This window comes from Vicugna pacos, chromosome 15 (genome assembly GCF_048564905.1).
Source record: "Vicugna pacos chromosome 15, VicPac4, whole genome shotgun sequence".
Taxonomy (NCBI): domain Eukaryota; kingdom Metazoa; phylum Chordata; class Mammalia; order Artiodactyla; family Camelidae; genus Vicugna; species Vicugna pacos.
Genome location: NC_133001.1, coordinates 36,157,374 through 36,176,271, shown reverse-complemented (window position 1 = coordinate 36,176,271; position 18,898 = coordinate 36,157,374). Strand labels below are relative to the sequence as shown.

The 18,898-nt window shown below is 38.9% G+C and overlaps 1 long non-coding RNA gene across 1 annotated transcript in view; it reads left to right on the top strand.

Annotated features, from left to right (window-relative positions):
- The window catches only part of LOC116283503 (uncharacterized), a 173,981-nt gene that overhangs the window by 105,994 nt on the left and 49,089 nt on the right, over window positions 1-18,898 (top strand). The gene's annotated exons all lie outside the window — the stretch shown is intronic.

The following is an 18,898-nucleotide window of genomic DNA, read 5'->3' as shown; positions in this document are numbered from 1 at the left end:
CAAATCGAATCAGTGGACATTTTATTAATTTGTCTCATTAAAAAAAGAGTCAATCAGTATCATACCTCAAGGAATAGTCACATAAAATCAGATTCAAATATGACTAATTAAAAGGAATTTCCAAGAGTAACTCAGCATGATGCCAAATTAAAGAGCAGCTGCACCTGAGGAGCTAGGAACACTAAGGGAATTCAGGAGGAAGCTGTGCTTGGCACCAGCAAGCGCCTTAGGGAGTGAGACTCAAGAGATTAGAGTCAAGAAAAGTTGAATGAATTTTACTATTCTCAAAGGACAATGCTCAAAGAAGACAGAGTCAAACAGCAAGACGAGTCAGAAAAAGGTGTGTTAAGAGTGTTCTGAGGATCTGGGTCCCACTTGCGTTGATGACCTAGTGGGAGCTACGTAAGGTAGCACAGGGGACAGAAGGACCTGGAAGCCACAGAGGGCCAGGGAATTGAGAGAGAGGTGAAATTGTAGCCAAGAAAGGAATCCAGCTTGAAAGCTGAGAGAAACTGGATTAAGTAATAAACCAGCAGGACTGGCAGAAGATACAAATGTATCTTGGACATCAGTGTTGGTATGTTGAAAAATGTAGGCTGAGGTTTGGGTGAGCTCTGAGGTGAATCTTGAAGGACTCATACAGAATAGACACTGAGCATGAACTCTGTGAGTGACTTTACTAGTTCTCTTCACACGTGTTTTGAGCATCCACTGTTTAACCCACACTAGAGTTGGCATTCTGGGAAAATACAGAAGTGAGTGAAACATATCTCTTGTCCCTGTACGACTTTGTGTGGTCAAGGCTTGGTATGGCTGGTACCTCACAGGCACTTACATATTTTTTGACTGTCTTCTTTTGTGTCTTGGCACAGTGGGGTGCTGGAATCAGCTCACATGGGCACAAGAGCTGTTTGTTGGCATCTCTTCCTAACTCTGTGTTCAGTGACATCATGCTGGAAGCTTAAATTTGACCGTGGTGGAAGTATTTTCATCACAGGGCGGAATTTTGGAATTAGTGTTTATCTGGTGGATGTGAATGGCTTTGTTATTTTTCCTATGAAAAACGGAAGCACTGTGTTTCTTCCTATTCTTATAGAGGGTTCCATTCATAAGTTTATGCAAAGTGGGTCTTGGCCCCACCACCTCTCAGGTTAGACACTCGGGGTCATTTTATATCTGTGATTTCAGATACACTAATTTGCTAACATTGAGATTAGAGCAGAAATAACCTCAGTGCTCTGGTAATGCCAATTACCTCTGAAACAGCGAGACTGAAGACAGATAAGAGTCCCCGGATGACTGATTAAGATATGGTATCCTGAAAATTAAATGTCTGATTTGAGTGCAGATGTAGCACAAAGATTTGTTATCTGAGTTGACTCAGATTGAATGCTAAAATTGGGGAAACTCACTAGGAATAATATAACTGTTATACTCCCCCTGTAGGAATGAAAAAGAAAGAATTTTATACTTCTGGGGCATGTTAAAGTCAGAAAAAATTGGGATTGAAATCTTTTATGTTGAGCTTTTAAGTCATAAAACTTACTAATAAGACAGCAGAAGTCAAATAGCAGAACTAAGGATGAAATTAAAATTTCTATGATGAGACACCCTTAGTCTAATGTTACCATTTAATTTGTGCTTTTCAAATAGCATTATATATAACTCAATTTTTTTATAAGAGAGTAGCAGAACTTTCTGTGGTAGGCTCATTTCATTTTGGCCAATGCTTCTGTCTCCAGGTGCTATCTAGAATTTTTGGATAATGACCTATTTTTAAGGCATAAAGTTGGAAAAGATTTCAAGAGATTAGAAAATGATTGATTTAACGAAATTGGTATCAGACTTGGCAGCGTGCTTTAAAGATCCAGGTTCTATTTTAATTAATGAAATATCAACATGTGGATAATGTTGAGGAATGGACTAAAGAATCAAGAAAGGCATATTTGAATTGTCACTTGTTTAAGCTATATCCTAGATGCTAGAATGGAGGAAATGTCTGTCTTCCCAGGAGGTTATGAAACTATCATGCATTTATTTATTTTTTTAATTAATAGTAAATAAAATATCATTTATTTATTTATATCAATAGTTGGTTTATGATGTTTATATTAGTTTTGGGTGTAAAACGTAGTGATTCAGAATTTTTATAGATTATACTCCATTTAAAATTATTATAAAATATTGGCTATATTCCCTATGCTGTGCAATGTATCCTGTAGCTTATTTTTTACACCGGAGTTTGTTCCTCTGAGTCCCCTACCCTTAATTTTCTCCTCCCGCCTCCCGTCTCCCTGCTGATAACCACTAGTTTGCTCTCTATATCTGTGAGTCTGTTTTAGAGGATGGTTTGCTCTTGTTCATGACCTTGGGGTCCAGTCTGTCACCTTTAGATCACAGGTTCACTTAACTTCTAGCTCCAGGTAGCTTTCAACCACAGGTTTTTTCAGGTTCCTTGCACAGTTGTTAGACCCTCGTTCCAGTCTCAGCTTTGAGCACTGAGACTGCTTTGGCCTGCCACTCGTGGGGCACTTCTTGTCCTTTTATTCACTGGACTCTAAGACAACAGGCTACTTCTGCTAATTTCTGCTCCTGGATGTCCAAAGAACCAGAGAGTCTTTCGTATATTATCTTTTATGTAATATATAAAGATTTATATGTTACATGAAATCATTGTATGTATATACATATATGTGTGTGTATAATATATATATGAATATATACATACATGAATTCACATATATTATATGAATCTCTAGCACTTAGCTTCTAGCAGGATGCATGGCATCAAGTAGCCACATGTTAAATACTTATAAGATTAAAGTTGATTGCCAGTGTTATGACCTTGGTTACTAATTATTCATAGTAAAAATTTTAAGCTACTGTATTGTTTTTCCAAAGAGGTTTTCTTTGTTAAGCACTGTAATTCTGTTTTTAGTTAAAATTATGCTGAAGCAAATTTACTTTTATGTTGGCAATCCAGACTCCATTCTTTGGCTTCAGATGAATCAAAAGGATTGTCTAGATTTTCAAAATCTTAAACAGGCTCTGAAAGAATCAACAAAGATACTAAATAAAACACTTACAGGATAAAATTTCCTTTCGGGAAAACATAAAACAATTTTTTAGGAAGTCATTTGATAAATTTACACTCATGTGTTCATAGCTGGTAATCAGACTTGTGGAAACCTTCTGGAAACCTCAAAAATATGATAAACAACGTAATATTTATCTGAAACATGAAGGAGCTGGTGTCAGAAAAAGAAAATGATACTTGTGAAGCCATAAACTTTGCACATAGAGTTGTTCTTAATGATCTAATATTAATTCAAAATAAATTTAATTATTAAGTATATGGACCATTATTTAATAAATTTTAGAAAAAAATAGATTAAAAGAATTGAGAAAAGGAAAGTGGTGGGGGATAGGGAAGTTCCTAATACCTTTTGATTCTCAAAAGTAATTTATGGTGCATACTTTTTTTTTTCTTTTTCATGTCCTTTTTCACTATGGGTTACTACAAGATACTGAGTATAGTTCCCTGTACTATACAGTAGGACCTTGTTGCTTATCTATTTTGTGTATAGTAGCTAGTATCTGCAAATCCTAAATTCTCAATTTATGCCTCCCCTTCCCCCCAGTAACCATTAGTTTATTTTCTATGTCTGTGAGTCTGTTTCTATTTTGTAAATAAGTTCATTTGTGTCATTTTTTTAGATTCTACATAGAAGTGATATCACATGGTATTTGTCTTTTTCTGGCTTACATCATTTAATATGATAATCTGCAGGTCCATCCACGCTACTGCAGATGGCATTATGGCATTATTTCATTCTTTTTTATGGCTGAGATATATATTTATATTTATATTATTTATATTTATATTTATATATATCTCCAACAACTTCTTTATCCAGTCCTCTGTTGGTGGACAATCAGGTTGCTTCCATGTCTTGGCTACTGTAAATAATGCTGCTGTGAACATTGGGGTGCATGTGTCTTGCTGAATTGGAATTTTCTCTGGATATATGCCCAGGAATGGGATTGCTGGATCATATGGTAAGTCTATTTTTAGTTTTTTAAGGAGTCTCCATACTGTGTGTCTACTTTCATGTTAAATGAGTGAATCTATGAAAATAACGTGTTCATCACTGACACAGCCAGAAAAAGAGCAAGTGCTTCCATTACGGTCAAGTGCAGGGTAGTCATTAGAGACTCCATGCACTAAGTCGTAGAACATCAGTGTGTTAAAGCCAAGTATGTCCCTGTATTAGTTTCCTGAGCCTGCCATAACAATTAAACACAAATTTAAACAGAAATCTGTTTCCCCACAGTTCTGGTGGCCAGCAGTTGGCAGGGCCGAACTCCCTCTAGAGCCTCTTCTGTTCCTTGGCTCTTTCAGGTTCTGGCGGCTGTTGGCATTCCTTGGCTAGTGGTTGCAGCATTTCACATCACCTTCTTCTTCTCTAAACTCCATCTGCCTCTCTCTTGTAAGGATACTTGTGATGGCATTTGGTGTGTACGCACATAATCCAGGATAAGCTCCTTTCTTCAAGATTCTTAACTTAATCATATCTTTGGCCATATAAGGTATATTCATTCTTTTGTCATGTAAGGTACTATGCACAGATTCTAGAGGTTTGAGCATTGTATTGATTTGCTAGGGCTGCTAAACAGACAACCACATATTACGTACCTTAAACCTCAGAAGTTCATTGTCTCACAGTCCTGGAGGCTAACAGCCTAAGATCAAGGTGTCGGCAGATTTGATATCTCCTGAGGCCTCCCTCTTTGGTTTGCAGACCACCCTCTTCTCATCATGTCCTTGTGTGTTCTTTCCTCTCTGCACTATGTCCCTGTGCCCCATTTGTGTGTCCAAATTTCCTTTTCTTATAAGGACTCTAGTCATATTGGCTCAGCCTAAAGGACCCGCTTTAACTTAATTTCCTCCTGAAAGACCTTATCTCCACAGGCAGTCACATCCTGACATACTGGGAGTTAGGACTTCAACATACAAATTAGAGGCGGCGGGCACAGTGCAGCCCAGACCAGACGTGAACAAATCTTTTGGGGGCCACCATTCAGCCCACTACCAATGTGTAACTTTCAATTAAAATCATAAGAAAAAAATGTTAGATAGAATCTACTGCGCTCTATTCACCAGTGCAGGCAAGTGTAATACATCTACATGGTAGTCTCATCAGTATGGCTGAAATTTCAAAGAAAAAGAGCTCTATCAGGAGCTTCTGACAATTAACTAGAAAAATCACTTACATGGAATAGTCATTTCTCAGTGAGGCAAGATTAAATGTTAGCATGCTGCAAAATCTCATGCTGGTATTTATTTGGGAATATAAAAAACTTTCCCTTTCATTTATGGATTTATAGATACACTTGTGAAGATTACAACAGAAAAGAATTCTCCCTTGGTTAAAAGAAAGCATGTAATTTAAGTGGAGGCATAATTTATACTTTACGCTGCAATTGCCTGACTTTAATGAGAAAATAAAGTAAATTCCTATCTACTTTCCTGGGAATCATTCCAGCTCTCAGTAATCTGCTGCAGTGGGATGCCAGGAAGTGGCTGTTCATAGAGAGATGGCCCCGACGTCCACATCTATAAGCACAAATAGGCTGCTTTCTTAATAGCATTATCTTTGATTACAAAGAAAGTGAACTAATTTTAATATGTATATATATATATTTACAGAGATATATCATGCACATACCATGTACATGCTGCCAGGACACCTAAGAACATGAAAATTACAAATATAAAACATCATACCAATTTCATAGAAAGTCCCTTGCCTTTGCACTTTGCTTCCTTCATATTTATTTATTCTTGCTCCAGACCTCAGACTCTTCTGCATTGCCCGTATGCAGTGGTTCCGCTATCCCTTTCATTTCTCATCTCCATGGTTATTCTGTTTACCTTCAGAATTATGAGCACAGGCTTGGGCTTCAAGTATAGAACAAACTCATTCAGTGTCAAGTGCTTCAGAATTCATGATAATTTGAACATGTACTGGGTTGAATAATGTCTCCCTCCCACACACACACAAATGTCTACCTGGAACCTCAGACTCTAACCTTCTTTGGAAATAAAGTCTTTGCAGATGTAATTGGTTAAATCAAGATGCTGGATTAGGGTGAGTTCAATGACTGGGGTTTTCGTAAGAATCAATAGAGACACAGACAGGAGAGAAGGCCATGTGAAGACGGAGACAGAGAACTGAGTGATTGCTCTGCAGGTCAAGGAATGTTAAGGATTAATAGCAACCACAAGAGTCAGAAGATTCAAGGAAGCAGTCTCCCCTAGAGGCTTTGGAGAGAGGATGGTCCTGCTGATGCTTTGATTTCAGACTTCTGGCCTCTAGAACTGTGAGACGATAAATTTCTGTTTTAAGCCACTCAGTTTGTGGTAGTTTCATATGGGCCACCTAGGAAACAAATACAGAACATGAGCGCGATAATTTGAACCTATGAAGAAAGTGTACTCCAGACAAAAGTTACTAGAGATGAGCCTAGACAAAATATAATTAGTGTTATCCCAGAGCAGAGGCATTCTTTTTACAGCATCTTTGTCAAATGGTCACCTAGCCCCACCCAGAGATGAAGGGTGAAGCTCTAACTGTTAGTGACCTAACACCTGCCTTCCTGTAATTCCACTGAGTCTAGCTGCACCCTCTACTTAAAACTCTTGACCCCTTTTTTGATGTCATTTGAAATATTTTCGAAGTCTTCAATCACCTCTTAATTTGTTCTTTTTTGTGTTAGTTCAGTTTCTCCCAATATATGCAATGGATTCTAAATTCCTAACCATTACGTATTTCCTCTCCTGTATACACCTTATTTTGGCAAATGTTCTTCTGAGGATCAAATACATTTTTCCTGATGAAGTTTGACTAACCCAGTGAAGCCTGGAACTAATTCTTCCTGTAATTTGAGCATAAAAATTTTATCTTAAAGCTAAGGTGAAATTCAGAGTTTTTAACCAACACCTTATATACGTGGTCAATTAATCTTTTATTGTACAATTAATACATGAATCAATTATTCTGGTAATAGTTTCACACCATAGATAAATATGTAGAATCAAACAAGAGAGACCCTTCCCACCTCTCCCTTCTAAACACGTATCCCTAGGGATAAGCATTCAACAATTTGGAATTTGTCTTTCTGGTTCTTATTTTATGTGTTTCAGTACGTACACACACATATACATGTGTATGTACACATCAATAGTCTTATAAGAGTAGGGTATTGCTTTGTGTGTTTTCTACATCTCAACTGATTCCTTTATACTTTTCTCAGCTAAATGATTTGCCTGGAGCATTTAAAAGCCACATATATTGCCAGTGAAATTTTGGTACTAAATGCAAGATTTTTGATACTGAATTCAAGACATTTAAAAATGTCTTTTTGTGTTTGCATTTTGTGTTCATCAGTATCATTTAAAATTTTAACTTGTGTATCTAACACACTGGTTATCTCTTTCAGTTTTGTGCCTGTTAAATTTGAAAAGCATACTTCCTACATCTTTGTGTAAGTCACTAAAAAAATTATTGACCAGAATTAGACCAAGGGTAAATTATCTTGTTAGAAATTTACTTTGGGTAGTACTGCATCATTAATCAACATTATTAACATACAGTTATTTAAATAGTAGCAAATCCAGGTACCAGGCAGTTAGTTGTATCAGCTCAGGATTTTGAGATAATGTGATTTTATGTTTTTGACTTCAGGTCTGTGGGCTAGTGCAGAAAGAAGTCTGTCTGTGTTGTTCTTTCTCAGAATAGAAACAGAAAACTTGGATCCAAAGAGCCTGACCACTTAAGTGCCACCTCAGATTGTGAAAAGTCCCATTAGTTTCACAGATCCTTACCTGTGACTTGCTAAATTCAAATTGTGAAGAAGGCAAGGACAAATGCAGTAAGATTTCACTTTACAAGGAATGGTTAAAAATGTGAAAAGGCAGGTGTGTTCTCTCTAACATAATAGTTATGGGAAAATCTTTCTTAGTAGTCATGTCTCAAAATTTGCTTCTTGAGCCATTGAAGAAGGCAATTTTATACCTACCTTCTGGAGTGTGCTGTTGTTTTTTTTCTGAAGGGAGGTAAATGATATGTTTATGTTTGTTACCTGGACAATGAACAGTTTCTCCACCCTGAGTTTTGCTGCCAAAATGATTTATTTAGTAATGGATAGACTTTCTGTGTTAGTTGGGAATCCTGGTAGAAAGCAATGGAATCAGACCCTGACTGGAGAATTTACTGGAGGGATGTTAGTAGGGAGGGGAATATTGTGAGAAGAGGGGTGGCAGGTGGTAGGTAGGGGTGCTGTCTAAAGAGTCAGGGGCATAGCAAGCTGTCCACAGCCACAGTGACCTGGGTGGAGTACTGCCACTGCTGCCACCCCTGCCACAGCCACCAGGGACCACCAACTGCACCTCTGCCTCTTGACCCACCGCGGGGTGGGGTTCAGGGTCTTGAGAGTGGCTTCTGATCAGCCAAGCTTATATCATGAGCTTTCTCCCAGCTCTACCTGGGGGAAGGATCTGCTCCCCTCTTCTTTCATAAGGAGAAGCAGAAACCTGCTTATGTTCATTTTCTAGGGCTGCAGTAACAAAGCACCACAGATCAGGGGGCTCACACAACAGAAATTTATTTTCTTGCAGTTCTAGAGGCTAGAAATCCAACATCAACACGTCTGCAGGGTTGGTTCCTACTGTGGGCTGTGACGGAAGGATCTGATTCAGGCATTTCCCCTCATTTTGTAGACGGCCGTCTTCTCTCCATATCTTTGTCTTCCCTCTGTACATGTCTGTGTCTCAGTTTCCTCTTCTTACAAAGGCAGCATCATATTGGATTAGATCACCCTAATTACCTCATTCTAATTTACATCTTTAAAGACCTTATCTCCAAATGCAGTTACATTCTGAAGTACTAGGGATTAAGTCTTCAACATACGAATCTGTGTGTGTGTACATGTACGTGTACGTGTGCGTGGACACAGTTCAGCCTGCAGCACTGGCATTGTTCTTCCATTGACACATACCATGTTCAGGAGATGTGACTCTCCCAGAATAAAAACTGAAAACTGGGTGCCCTTACAAAGAGGAGTCAATTCTAGGCAGCTGAAAATAGTAAATACCATTCTACCTTTTTTGGTAACCATAGTCATGGAAGTAAAAAAAAAAAATTTTTTTTTTAATTACAGGAAAATACTATATACAGAAAACTTGAAGATCTAAAAAAATCAACCACATGTAATGTTCAGTGTTGGCAAAAGTGCAAGAAAATGAACATGCTCTCTCTGCTGGTAGGAACACGGGCTTTTCTCCACCTTGCTATCATTCTACATTTATATACTGCTAAAGTGGAGTTGTGCCACTTAAACCTCTCTCCAAGAAGAAATTTGCTATTCAGTTGTAAGGAGTGCAGTTAGCAGACCATTTCCTGCTGTTGTTGGCTTCAGGATTCAGTTCAGCTTTCAAGCTGTGGCTCTGCTCTTTTGGGCGGCCTCCAGCCAGTGCGTGAGCATAGCAGGGGGTACAAGGGCCTGGCTATTTCTGTTCAACACCAGCCTCCCCTCATAGCAGTCTCTGCTTTGGAGCTGCCATTCAGTTTGTCTGAGGCTTGGTCAGATTTACATGGTGATCTGAGCTTCACTCTGCCCCAATCCTGCTGCCTCTTTTTATCTTTCACCGGTGTTATCTTCCCCGAAGCTTCTTTCACTTCTCGTTTTATCTCTGCTGCATTCCAGGGTGCTCAACTCACACACACATACACTCACAGCACATACATTTAGTAGCATTTTTATTCATTCTCTCGCCGTTCTTATTTTTCATAATTCTGTGTAATTCCAGTCATGGATTTGCAAGTGTTTGTACTTTTCAATTGTGTGAAATGAACCCTGTGGTTTAATGTAATATCATGTGTTTTCTCTTTCACTCTCTTATCCTTAGTGACATCATGGAAATTTTGTTGTATATTTTCCTGAAATCAGTTAAATTATATTATTAGCCATTCACAATCTTCAAGCCTAATTTGGGACCACTTAATTTAGTGACTCATTTAAGGCCCAGACAGAAAATAGGGAAGAGAGAAAGAGACAGACAGGAAATAGGACGATGTCCCCCTCTGAGTATTTGTATGGTAGAATATAAAACTGGATGACTGTTGGTGACCAGGGTCTGGTCTGTGAACTTATGAGCAGAAGGAATGCAGCTAGAAGGAAGAATCAAGCGCGTAGAGAAGAGCAGACTGAGAGAGAGTCTGTGCTGGTTCCCTACAAAAGGACTAAAGGACTCTTTGGTCCAGACTGGGTCAGGACACCCAGCCCCAGCTCCTGAGTCTAGGCTGATCTTCACTCTGGGTTTGGTGCAACCCTCTAGAGGTCTTCTAATGAATTCCCTTGACTTTGCATAATTAGTTTAAATTGGATTGCCATGACTTACAACTCAGAAAATTTTCACTGTCACAGCACATAAGCACTTTGCATAACATAGTAAGCATTCAGAAAATTTTAGTAAAGCACGCATCTTGCATTTTTTTCTGTCTTTTAACTGTTTCTTCTTAGTGGTCACAAAACCTCTTTTATTACTTGAATTCATAGAGTCTTGAGCTGTAGTTATATGGCAATGCTAAACATAATCTTCTGCAACCTATTGTCACTTATAAGATATGACTTAGCAAAAATAATAACAGAGGGAGGGAGAGAGAAGGAGAGGAAGAGACCATGCTTTTACTATTAGACTAAAGGACAGAAGTTCCTCTTCATTAAAGAATCAGGTTTTAAATAAAGGACTTTTGTTTACCTGAAGGGTTCATTTCCTGGTTACTCTTTGGTAGGGCAAGTTTCTAGATTTACCGTGGGTCAGAGGAACTATGTAGAAACAGCTTCCTTAACTGAGCTCTGAAGCTGTACATAAACCAGCAGAGAAACTGTCAACAGAGTTTGAATTACCTGAGAAGGAGGGTAACATTCTTTTACTTGGATGAGGTCCCTAGACCACCTGGGAACTTGGGTTTCTGCACGGAGTCCCCAAATGGGCTGTAATATTCCACAGAGAATTCTGGAGGCAAAAATTCTGAGGGATTGAAATTGGTAGACATGGATGCGTCCCTTCTTATAATGATCTAATCCTTCAAATATACTGAATAAACCTGAGTCTCTGAGGATAAAGTGCTCCGTTTGACCTCAAACACCATGAGAGCAACTTTGGTCCTAGGCTGCAATCCAGGGTATCTTCCCTTCCCTGGCCAATACTATGCTAGATTTCCTCTTCGCTAAGAGATGAGCTTTGATTTTCACCCTGCTTGTTCCAGGTGTCTCACATTCACAGGCCTCTCTGAAGCCTTCCTGTTGATCCCCAAGGGCAGGCCTCATCCTGCATCTGGAAGTCCATGCTCTGACCATATGTCTTGGAGTCACCTTCCAAGTTCTCTGAGATGGTTCTGTTGCATCTTGGCAGTAGTGTCTTATCCTTTCTAATCTTGGCACTCTCTGCAGCAGGTCATTGGGGCCCTAAGCTTGTTCTCCTGAGCATTTTGTTGCCATTTGGAAATGAGTGAGCTCTGCCTTTCTGCCTTTTGCAGCTGTCACGTTCAGTGATTCCAGACTCCCTCTCTGATCCTGGACCCTGTGAGTGGAAAATCTACGACTAGGGAGAATACAAGGTGGTGGTGTTTTCCAAGAGTGTGAGGACTGTATTTCGTCTGTTAATTCATGAAGATGGTGCCCACGAGGGCCAAAGGGATCTTCCCATTTTCTCCAGGCCCTTTTAACAGCTGACAAAAACCAGATCTTGTAAATAACAAAGAAGATAGGGTTTCCTATATACAGCCGATGCAGCTCATGCCCAGGGCCTGTGAAATCTGATGAGATTATTTCTTAGCTGTTATATTGAAGCTACATGGTTAATGATGTCACTTGGTCATTGATAGAAAAATGTGTACTTGACTCTTAAATGTAATGTCTAAGACAAGATAATTTCAAGCAAATCTCACTAAGTCTTGGTTACCTACTAATGGAAAAGGACAAAGAGATGGCTTATTTTGGAACAAAGTGGATAAGACATCATCCTGCTTGGCCAATAGCTCATACAAACAACGCAGAATAGTGGTGGACACAGAGCTTTGGAGATCCTTTCCCCGGCTTTCATGTCCAGTTCTGACCCTTTCTGATTACATGACTCAACCCCTCTAAACTGGCAACAGGCATAATTATAAGATTTTTGCTGAAATTAAACGTGGTAATACCTATAATTCTAAAATAGTTATAGTATTACATTATAAATCCAAATATTTATAAAACATCTTGCTTGTTGTTTGGTGCTTCATAGAGGGTAATTTATTCACAGAAACTTCTTGAGCACCTACTATACACAGTGCTGTGGATGAGAGGACAGAGGAGTCAAAGCTCTTGCTTCAAAAAGGTTACAGTCTAATCGAAGGGACAGTGTGCTAAGGGCAACCCCAGAGAGAGGCATAAGGAAGTATAAAAGCACACAGGAGAGACACAACCATGCTGGAGATGGAGGTGGGATCAGGGAAGGCTCTGGGAACAACTGCCTGCATTGCGAATGAGCCACAAAACAATGAATAAAGATGCGATAAAGATGATGTCACATTTAGTATATGTGAATGTTCTTTGCTTTTTCTTTTCTTTAAGTCACATTGAATCACCAACATTTTTCATATTTTTGGCCAATTATTGGTGGTTCCAGAACTCAATTTGTTGGTGTTAAGGAAGAAGGAATCAAATTTATGGACCATTGTGTGTTTATAATTGCATATTAAAATTCCTCAGATTGATCTTTTAAAAACCAACCACTAAAAGATGGAGAAGAAAAAAATAAGACTAGAAAGACATTAAAAGTGGAAAATATCAGGTGTTATGAAATTAGACTCTAGGACGTATAGACTGGAGGGAAAATTAAGGTAGTAAATATTACTGGTGTGTCCACATGTTTTAAATCTTGCTTTCCTGAGGTGGAGGCTGCCTAGCAACAGAGCCACCACTTGGCCCACTCTCCACAGCTGGTCGGCCCTTAGGGCCTGCAATTGCCAAGCTCAGTGGTTACAGTTTAGGAAGGCGCCAGCTTAGAGCAGTTTAGGGATTACTTATAACTAAGTGTCTTAAAACCCAGGGACACGCAGAGCCCAGAAGGCTCAAGGCAGAGCTCTGGGAGTCAGTTAATAACACGCTGCTTTGTAGCCAGTTAAATAGATTTTTGTGGACTAACCTTGGAACTTTATCATCCTTTATAACTTTTGATAATGGGTAAATTCATTCTGACTACCGACAGGGCATTCAGAACATAATTCACCCATAAGATAGAGAAACTTAACCATGTCTTTTTCAGGCCGTGAGGTAAGTCTGTAGAATTCGAGTCTGTATCTCAAATGCATAAGCACCATTTAGTGGTTTTTTTTCCTTCATTTTTGTGCCCTGTTGTTAGTACATTTCCCGAGTATTGCACCTCTAGAATCCTCTCAATGCTTTTTTAATTAACAGTTTGGTTGAATAACAAGTCAAGTAGCATTGATAAGATTAAGTGTATAAGGAGGGCACTTTGCTGAGCAGGTTTATCAAATAGAGTTCTGAATTTCAGGATGCTTGCACCATAATATTTTTCCAAGAACAAACCAACACTTGCCAGGCCTTCAGGAAATCCAAACATCTGGATTAAAAAAAAATGTCAGGAACGATCAATCATCCAGTTTTGTCAACATGATGGCAAAGCCCTAGATTATTGAAAAGATTTCCAACCAGATGTTATATAGTCTGTGGATGTATCTAGAATCAAAACTAAAAACACAGACCAAGAAATAATACACTTCAGCCGTTTTCCATTGAGTCCATTGCATGCCTTTTTGCTTCTTGAGTTGAAACAAGGAGAAAGTTAAGTTCAGAATTTGTGGAGATAATGGAGGCTTTTTCCTTACAGTAATCTGAATGATAGTCATTAAAGACTGAGTAAGAAATATTTAAAGAGTATGTTAGGAACACAACTAGGTGCTCACAGAAAGGTGCATAGAATTCTGGGTGAGTGCAGCGTGTACTCTTTATTTGGGATTGTACAAACTAAAAAGCAGTCTTTTTACATAAAATCAAATGAATTTTTTTGGTATTATTCTAGCTAAAAACTCTATTTTTGAAATTTTTTAAATGAATGTATTAATTTTACAATAAAAAAAATCCTTTTAAGTGCTAATAGCTACCCTTTATTGAGCACTTACTAAGTGACACTGTACTAAATAAAGTTCCTGAAATAAACCTAGAAAATAGATACTGTTGATACCCTTCTTTTGCCGAGTAGGGAACCGAGACACTAAGAAGTCCACTAATGGACTCAAGACTTCACAACTCATAAGCAGTAGAGTTTGGATTTGAAGTCAGGGAGTTCATCTCCAGAGCCTGACCTGTTCACTCAGCTAGCCTGTCTCTGTTCTAGCAGCCTGGCCCTGAGAACCTGAGGCAACTCTGAAATGGGGCCAACAAGATCTTCAGTAGAGCAGCTGGCAACAACAATAATGGCAGTAGTAATGGTTGGCAAATATTGAGGACCTAATGTGTTGTAGCTATTTTATTTTTATCTCTAATTTCCAAAACTCTTGTTACGTTAAAACATTGTACAGATAAGGAGGCTACGATATGGAGAAATTGGGTAATGACCAATATCACCAGGCTCTTCAGTAGAAGCCAGGAGTGTTTCCTGGTCTGGGGTTAGATTATTAAGATATTAGATTCATGCTCCCTCTCTGCCTTCACTCCTTGCAATTCTCACCTGTGTTTCGGGGTCCTCTGTGACTCAGGTACCCATGAGATCTTCTGGGTGTCTCCTCTGACCACTCTTCTCAGCCTTCCTACATACCTTTTAGGCTGCCCTCTCCGGTCCCACTCATAGACTGATTTTTAGGAGTGTCTTATTCCATTTCCTCAGGGCTTTGTGCTCGAGAACACAGCTGTGGTTGCCTTGGGGGTACTGGGCTTGGATTTCTCTTCAAGATAGAGCCTGATGTTCAGATATGGGGAGTGCAGTCAGCTGACAGCCTCCCGCTGCTAAAGCCTTCAGGATCCACTTCAGTTTTCTAGCTGAAGCAATGCTCTTCTTGGGCGATGACTAGCCAGCGATTAAGCACAGAGGCACCAGGAGCTGGCCGTCTCTGCCCGATAAAGCATTGCTCCACTGCTCCCTCATCGGGTTGGCAAAAGACTTTGTCAGATCTGTGTGGCTGTCTGATCTTCTTTCCATCTCATCCCTTGTTATTTCTCACAAGCATTAACCCAGCTTTTCTCTAATCACAACCCAATAAACCTGTTCCTCTCCTAAGTTCATCTTACTGCCCACTTCCCAGGAGAGGACCCATTGGCTCTACAACTAAGTGAGTAATCTCTCCAGGGCAGAAGATGAGTTTAAGGGCGGTGGTATGCTACCCATTACTCACTGACGGGAGGTTAAGCATAGAGTGAGAAATATGAATGGAAACCTTAGAGGGGAGGGGTGGGGAGAGAGAGAGAGAGAGGGAGAAGAGGGGGGAATGAGAGAGAGAATAAGTACAAGTGGGTGGTGAGCTCAAATGAAGACTTTTAGGTGGGTATCTAGTCTATTCTGTTTATCCATAGGTCTGTCCTTTAGCCCTTCTCTATTTACCCCTAAACCACAGCATTGAGGAATATTGTAATTCATAGGCTGGAATAAGACCAAAAAACCCACCAAAAATACTAACTTAGTTATTTTACTGTCATTCTATAGTCAAATTTCAAGTACTCATAAGTGCCCACAACAGAACCTGAGACACAGTAGTGAGCTCTCAGTAAATATTTGTTGAATAAATGGAAGAATGAATAAAAGTTTTTTAAAAAATTCAACACATTATACTTTTGAGCCAGTGAAAAGAGTTCTCTAAAATGGCTAATCGTGACAGTTGTCGATAGAAAATTTTCAGACCGAATAAAGGGAAATCTTCATTTTGTACACAAAGCCATTTTTTCCTAGCCAGACAGTATCTCACAGCATGGTTAACAACTGAAAGCTCGTGTAAAGAAGTGGACTCAATTCCTGCCTCCTGGGACTTGCATTGCAATAGGGCTTCCTGGTCAAATGAAGTCAAGTAGCAGCTGAGGAACCAAGGGGTGGCTTATGAGGAAGGGAACCCCAACACAATCCAAATGCTCGTACAGTCTAAGAAAAATAGCAGACTTTCTGTGTATACTGGTGTCACATTGTATAACTACCTCTTCAAATCAGAAAGCTGCCCAGAAGCCCTTCCTGTTCAGAAAATCTGGAGATGCCTCTGCACTCTTCTAAAAAGTGTGTGTGGCCTGAATGGGTTGGAGGTTGTGCTGGCAAATTGGAGAACTGTCAGGGAAGTGCCTTGGATTCTCAAGGGGAGGCAGTTATGGGATTGCAGTTAAAGGCGGGAAGGACGCTTGAGAGGCTCAGATGACATTGGATTAAAGTTCTGAGACACAGCCATTACTAATGCCCCTTGTAAATTATAATTTGTGTAGGAGTACAGCTGTGCAAAATTTCTCATATAATCTTACTCCGGCTGAGTGTTTGGTGATGCAGTAGAAGACATAAGTATATCTTACCCTACTTGAGAAAGAATTTAGACAGCAATACAGTTTTGTTACAAATTGGAGCAACTTGCAGTTTGAGGAAGCCAATATAAAATGGTAGAGAGGGCAAAAGGTAATGGTGAGTAAAAGAAAATGGAACAAATATGTTTTCATTGTATCAGATTGAAAATCACTAATGTAATAGTTCTTCTATAACTAAATAAAATATTCTTACATTAATTTATCAAATTGCAAGATCATTTTACGCAGTTTGAGTGAAAGTGAAGGGTCTCATTGGCAAGGCAAAATGGGCTGTTTCAAAAGAAAAAAAAGCACTGCAGAAAGAACATTAGAAAAGGACATGTGAGAAATAATATAAGGGGGGATAGTCAACTATGGCAAATATTTCATTCCAATATAATACAGCAGAGTTGATTTAAAGGAAATTGATAAGAGTAAAATAAACTTAAATCTGAGATGTCAATCTTTAAAGACTGTAATTTTTAAAGTAATGCCAACTAAATCATTTGTTACTGATGTCAGAACATTCAGATATTTGAGGAAAATGTCATTTTAAAAATTATGCTTCTACTACATACTGCTTATGAATTATTCAATAAACATGTGGGGGTGATATTGTTTACAACACATTTCCTGCCAACTTCTGTTTTTCACTATTTTTTTAAACTTGAGGCAGCTTCTCAGTGTAATCGGTAATAGAAGCAGATGGCACTTCTTTGACCCTTCTTGGCAATCAGTTATTTGCAAGATATGGGGACAGACAATATGCATTAAAATTAGCCCCATCTTTCTTAGCTGCCAAAGAGTAGACTTGGTCATAAAATTTGAGTAAAGAACCTGAGAGTTCATCTAGTCCAATTCTTGTATTTTACAGGTGAGGAAACGCTTAGTAAGAGAGGTAATAAATTGACCAGCTCAAGGTCATATAGGAAGTAAATGGGGCCAGATCTCAGCCACTTGACTTAGTCTTAATGGTTCCTTGCCCTCACTCCCAGTATCAAGACTATCTTTTCTGTCTGGGGAGAGTAGAATATTTATATATTATACAAAATTATGAAACATTCTAAGCATCCGGAAAACTAACAAGAATAATATAACTCCGGAGTGCTTTCTCACCCAGTTCTGTCAAAACTTAAAACATTTCCATATTTGCAACAGCTTTAAAAAAAATCATGATAGAGTTTGTCTTCTTTTATAGATCAGAATCACTACATTCAATTTATACTGAAATGACAGCACACTAGCCATGGATAATTTTTGTAACTCTTTTAAAATCAATTGCATAAGCATTCTCAACACCTTAAAAATAATAAATAATAATTAAAATGCAACATTATTGCCAAAATATTACTAACAAGTAAACATCATCATTCTGCTTACCCTATGGCAGGCACTTATTTGCATGTATTGTATTATTTTATGTAAAATCACATTTTGTTATTCTATTAGGGTTCAGCTCATTTTCATCTAGACAAAATTATCTACCTTTTGTCATTATTCTTTCTGACTGAAATAGTAATGTGCCATGTAGGCCTGTTTTTCTTTGGGGCCAGAAGGCCACGAATGGCTTAAACAGTTTCCTTGTATGGGAAAAACCAGATGCTTTATTTTTGGGGTGGATACCGCCTCCTGTTGAACCCCTCAACTTGAGGAACAGAACTGGTGCTGAATTTCAGCCCTAACTAGTCCCCTTTGTCAGCCACTCTTATTTAGAGTGGCAACTCTGATGGCCAGAAAAAGAGACTCTCGAGTCTGTTGAGTAGATCAGATCAAGACATGGCCAGTCAAAAATGAGAAATATGGTGGAAACATTTGAATTGGGTTTGGGATGGGTTTATTGAACTGATGCTTGAATATTGGCTACATCCAATGATGTTCCGAAAGTTCACATCAAAGAGAGTGAGGAAAGCATGCTGTGAATGAAGGCTGAACTGAGGAGAAGCTGGGAACCCATCCAGGTTTTTCACCCAGAAATCAAGCCTTCCTTGGAACAGAACCTAAATTCAAATGATTGGATTTCAAAGCACATTCTCCCTGAGAATGAAATGGACAGAAAGCTAAGGCAACTGAGATGGAAGGAGTTGGATGTAAGGTAACACAAAAGTCTTACCTACTTTCAATTATTTCTGCACCATCTCCCTGCTGAAACTTCCTCCACAGAGCAAATAAAGATGGTGATTTTGTCATCCTCACCCACCATGTCCAGCACCTTATATTTCACCCATCTGATACTTCTCACCTTTCCCCAAAGCAGGTAAAGATCTTTCACATTTCAGGTCATTTATTCATGCCACTTATTTCC